The following is a 6,000-nucleotide window of genomic DNA, read 5'->3' on the forward strand; positions in this document are numbered from 1 at the left end:
TTTATTAAAGGAATAGAGGTAAGCAAACAGCGCTGGGTGCGCCGGGAGTCTCTGCTCCACCAAGACGCACACTTTACCCCTGCCAGGGTCCCCTTTTATTGTCTAGTGGTCCCGGGTTGAGTGGCACATCCTGTTTTCTTCTGTGGTTGCGCAACCAGTTGCTAGGGGGTCGTCACGGGCTCTCTGGTGGTCACGGGGATGAAGGTCATAGTCTTCCTCTGCGTTGCAGATTGATCGTCCTTTCCTTATTTGGGCATTTCAGTTACTGCAATTGTTATCTTGCAGCAGGTAGTTATCACAATTGTCTGCTCAACAGGATGTGTTGGTTGGGTTGGAGATAATCAAGTTACAGGAGGTGTTACTGTTACAATATGTGGATGATCTTTTATTGTCAGGACAGGAGAAAACAGCTGTGAAGGAAGCCACTAACAAGCTATTCAGCTTTCTGGGAAAACAGGGATTGAAAATATTGGAAATTAAAATTAAATTTGTAGAAAGAGTAGTCAAGTATTTAGGGCATCTAGTGTCTGAGGGGGAATGAAGAATAAATCCAGAGGGGATGCAGGGAATTGTTGAGCTACCCCTACCCAAAACTAAAAAGAACTAAAAAGTTTTAAGAGAAAGAGGTTTTTAAGGAATTAGGAGTCACAAACTCCAAAGGAAAATAGATACTCCCTGAAGGGAGAGAAATGCTGAAGAAAGTGCTAACGAGGCAAATATTAACTGTTTTGCATCAAGAGGGTCATTGGGGAATTCAAGCAATGTGTGACGCTGTGCTAAGGAAATATGTATGTGTAGGAATATATATATATATGCTCTGGCTGAACGAGTACGCAGGGGTTGTGTAGTATGTCAAAAGGTAAATAGGAAAATTATCCACAGTCAGCCCAAAGGGGGCGAGAACCAGGAATTCAACGCTTCCAAAATGTACAGGTAGATTTTACAGAACTCCTTAGAGTAGGTAGATTTAAATGCTTATTAGTCTCAGTAGATCATTTGTCAGGGTGGGTGGAAGCTTTCCCTTCAGTATCTGCTGCTGCGAACATGGTAACTAAAATAATTCTAGAACAAATAACTACCAGGTATGGAACTGTTGAAAATACCGACTGATCGAGGAAATCACTTTATGTCAGAAATATTGCAAGGGCTAATGTGGACTCTAGGAATCAAGTGGAAACTTCACACTCCTTGGCATCCTTCCTCTTCTGCAAGGGTGGAGAGGATCAGACAGTAAGGAAGTAATTGACTAAGTTCTGGAAACTCAGCTTCCCCAAACAAAGCGCTTACCTTTGGCACTTCTCTGAATTCAAACTGCACCAAGAAACGATGTGGGAGTTTCACCATGTGAAATATTATTTGGATTGCTGTACAAAGGGAATGAATTACCTCAATTTGAGACAAAAGATGCTTTTCTTAAGAACTATATACTCAGGCTGTCGTCCTCTTTGTCATCTCTCAGGACCTGTGGACTGTTAGCTCAAACCCACCCTCGGTAGCCCTGATCCATCCATTCCGAGAAGGAGATTGGGTTCTGATGTGAACATTGAGAGAATCCAAACTGCAACCTGAGTGGGACGGACTGTTCCAAGTGCTCCTGACTACTGAGACGACAGTAAGAACGGCTGAGAATGGGTGGACTCATACCTGGTGATATTGTATAGACTCACTTGAGGATAGAATAAATCTTGTGGTTAAAAATTAATGAGAACAAAATATGCGACATCTTGTTACCTGTCGACCTTTTGTTATGTTGAAGCATCTTGTTAATTGAAACATCCCGTTATCTGTCGACCCTCAGTTAGGCTAAAAGCCAACTCAGCTTGGAAAACAACTGATTCGTCCTACCTGGCATTTTTTAAGCAAAAGGTGAAAAGTGCATCACGAGGAAGACCTACGCTCTTCCTCCCAAAGACCACTGCCCACATCCCGAAGACCCCGGCCCACAATTCTTGGAAGGCTTTGCGCAAGCGCAAGGACTGATAAGCTAATTAGCACACGAAGCGAGAGTAGGTGGGTTTAGGTAATGAATATGTATAGGAGTTAATAGAATATTCATTGTTTTGCTGTATAAATATGAGATAGTTAAAATATGAGATAGGTAAAAGCATCAGTTAACCCTGATACCTGAGAGACTGCATTAACAAAGACTTTTAAGGTTAAAACTGTTAAATTTATCTGTTGTAGACCTTTAACTTCTCCTTCAAAGGACTCTTAATGAATTAATGAGTAAAAGGGATTGAATTACACAGAATTGGAGTCTTTCCAGGGAACACTCCCTGGAAGTGGGAGAAAGGGGGGGGGGGGGCTTTAACCCCCACCAGAAGAATCCTTATTTATTTGTGATTTTCATTGTTTTTCTTAATTATTATAGGGGTGTAATATATACATAGAAATGGTGTATTTTAAGTTTATCTTAGTAATACCTATTCTCAATGGATTAGCGATAGGATGGAGGGAAAAAACAGCATTTCCAATTAATACAGAACATCTCTCGAGGTCTGTCTCGAAATAATTGTTGGATTTGCACCCAGATGCCTAGAAAGACTGAAAAACTGAAAAAGGCCTTGTCTCTGATTGCTATTTCCAGCAGCAACTGTGTCTGGATTCTCTAGATTTCTAAAAGTGACAGACCATACTCAGTCCCGGGAAGGAATAGATTTTGAAGTTGAGCTCCCTACACATAATCCTGGCTAAAATATACTGTGTTATCAAAGGTGCCTTTTAAACAACGTTGATAGAAAACTCAGGGGGCAATAGTACTGACCCTGGGTGTGGAAATATCCATGAAGTAGGGAATCATCCATACTGTACTGAATATGGTAGCCACGGGAATGCTAATATACATAATGCACACCAGATACAACAGGAGAATCCTGTAACCGGATGGCCTGTCCCGAATGACAAGGGGTGGTACTGGCTATGTGGCAATAAAGCCAGGAAGATGCTGCCCCTAGGATGGAAGGGAGCTTGCACCCTGGGGGCAATAATTCCAAATGTAACTATTATTGAAGACCCACAAAGCCAAACCCCCTTGAGACCACACGCAGAATTAAGCGGACTCCAGATAATCCTCTAGTAAAATTCTCTAGCATTTCACAGTTTTGCAAGGTGGTTTTTACCTTGGTTAGGGGTGAGCGAATTAGAAAACGCTATTGTAAATATCTCAGCTATAACTGAAGAACTAGAAAGTAAGTTTGATAAGTTTGCAAAAATAGTACTCTAGAATCAAATAGTATTAAATGTATTAATAACCTCATAAGGAGGAGCGTGCACTGTAATTAATACTAGTTGCTGTATATATGTAGATCAAATAGGACGAATTTGACTGATCTCAAAAATATTTGGGGAAACAAAAAACACAACACACAACAAGATCTTACATAGAGTAACTCAAAATGACAATTCCTGGGGATTTAGAATCATCTGGGAGAAACTAACTTTGTGGTTATCTGAATAGAATTGTCTCAAACAACTATTTGTTGGTATTGTAATAATAATGGCATTGTATATCTATCATCCCCCGTGACATCCAAAGAAGAATATTGCACCTTAATGTTGGAAAAACTCAAGAGTGCAGTATGTGAAGAGGTACAAAAGCAACAATATGAGTAAGAACAGAAGAGGGGGGAATTGTGAGAAACTAAGTTGTGCTTTTTGCAGTAGAGAACTAATTTTCTGTATTCCAAGGTAGCTGTGTAGTCGTAATAAGGAGAAATGCTAAGTAGATCACAGAATCACAGAATTTCTAGGTTGGAAGAGACCTCAAGATCATCGAGTCCAACCTCTAACCTAACACTAACAAGTTATCCACTAAACCATATCACTAAGCTCTACATCTAAACGTCTTTTAAAGACCTCCAGGGATGGTGACTCCACCACTTCCCTGGGCAGCCCATTCCAATGCCTAACAACCCTCTCAGTAAAGAAGTTCTTCCTAACATCTAACCTAAAACTCCCCTGGCGCAACTTTAGCCCATTCCCCCTCGTCCTGTCACCAGGCACGTGGGAGAACAGACCAACCCCCACCTCACTACAGCCTCCTTTAAGGTACCTGTAGAGAGCAATAAGGTCGCCCCTGAGACTCCTTTTCTCCAGGCTGAACAAGCCCAGCTCCCTCAGACCCCTCTCTCCAGACCCCTCACCAGCTTCGTCGCCCTTCTCTGGACTCGCTCGAGCACCTCGATGTCCTTCTTGTAGCGAGGGGCCCAAAACTGAACACAGTACTCGAGGTGCGGCCTCACCAGAGCCGAGTTAATAGAATATTCATTGTTTTGCTGTATAAATATGAGATAGTTTGTTACTTCAAACATGCACAATAGGTGGAGAGATCCCCCATGCATTCAGCACTGCAATAAAGAATATACCACTTAAAGAAATTTCAGCTTTGATCTTTGAATCAATCTCGCCACCCAGGTGGGACAACCTCTCTGCCGGACCGCAGGACCCGCTGGGGACAGGACTCCCTAGGGTACCCCCGGGATTTCCCGGAGGGACTCCTCGACTCACCGGTTCACTGCGGAGGCAGACAAGGACCCCATCATTGTAAGTGAGTATATTCTTTATTCTGGTCTGTTTGTCTGGTAGACCGGTCATCTGGAACTGTCTGTAGGTCGGAAGGTGATCTTATGCAAGGCAGTATTTGGTATATACTTTGTGGTTAGCACCATAAGTATATGTTTGGGGACCTTAAGGAAAGAGCTCGCTTTAAGGTCCATCTGGAATTGTGTTGCCTATTTCAGTTTTCTGACTTGTGGAATGTGGTATTTAACTCTGGTTATTGTTACTGTGATTTTGGCTACATTCTTGGTGATAATAGTAGTTTTTTTTAAGGAGGGAAGGAAAGTGGGATGAAGTCTCATATGCGGATATGTTTTTTACTCTGAGAAACCACACAGAATGGCAGAAGGAGTGTGGCATTAATCTGGCCCCACAAGACCCTTTAATCTTATCAATAGAAAAGGATATGAGGAGGGATGGAGTGGTGAAGATAAGGAGGTGTTGTTCGGCATGTAGCATTGGGCAGAGATGTTTAAAATTAAAGGAGCCAGAAGAAAGGATGGAAGATTATGTTTCGCCACCTATAAATGGTGATGTAGGTACTGGAATAGAAGTTGAAGGAGTTGAAAATGACATAGACTCTAAGGGGTTTACTCCGATAACTGCTCGTACACGGAGTAAAATAGGACCGATAATCCAAGCCCCTCTGTGGCAGGCTATGGGAGCTAATGGACCCGCTAGAATTAAAGTACCCTTCACAACTAATGAACTAGACTCTTGGAAAGAGGCGGCGAAAGGGTATCGAGATGATCCAGAGGCAGTGGCCAAAAGATTTGAATTGATTGTGAAAAACTTAGACCTGGATTGGAAGGATATAGAGATAATGTTGGCTGCATTATCAGAAACTGAGAAACAGTTAATAGTTAAAGCTGCTAGAACGCAGGTACAAATCCAGGTAGCCTCGGGAGCCCTGCCCGGCACAGTGGAAGTACATGTGCCTAGGGCGGACCCTAATTGGTATTATAATGATGAGAATGATTATAGGATGCTAAAACGATATCAAGAATGGATTAGGATTGCTTTAGAAAATGCGATACCAAAGTCTGTGAATTGGTCAAGACTATATACAATAAAACAGGGGACCTCAGAAACCCCGTCCGAATTTCTTGAAAGGCTGAGGGCGGCAATGCAGAAGTTTACCACTATAGACCCTTCCTCAGAGGGGGGTAGACTTCAGTTAGTATCTCTATTTTTGGGTCAATCGGCAGAGGATATTAGACGAAAGCTTCAGAAAATGAAAGAACCAGACGTAAGGGATTTATAAAGATTAGTAGAAGAAGCCTGGAGGGTGTTTAGAAATCGAGAGGGGAACAAAAGACAAAAGTTAGGTGAGACGATTGCAGCAGCCACTGTGGCAGCCCTACGAAAGCAGGAAGAACCTTCTTGAGGCAGGGGAAGGGGGGGAAGGATGATGCGACCCCCCTTGCGGGCTGAACAGTGTGC

The sequence above is a fragment of the Anas acuta genome, chromosome W (genome assembly GCF_963932015.1).
Source record: "Anas acuta chromosome W, bAnaAcu1.1, whole genome shotgun sequence".
Lineage (NCBI taxonomy): Eukaryota > Metazoa > Chordata > Aves > Anseriformes > Anatidae > Anas > Anas acuta.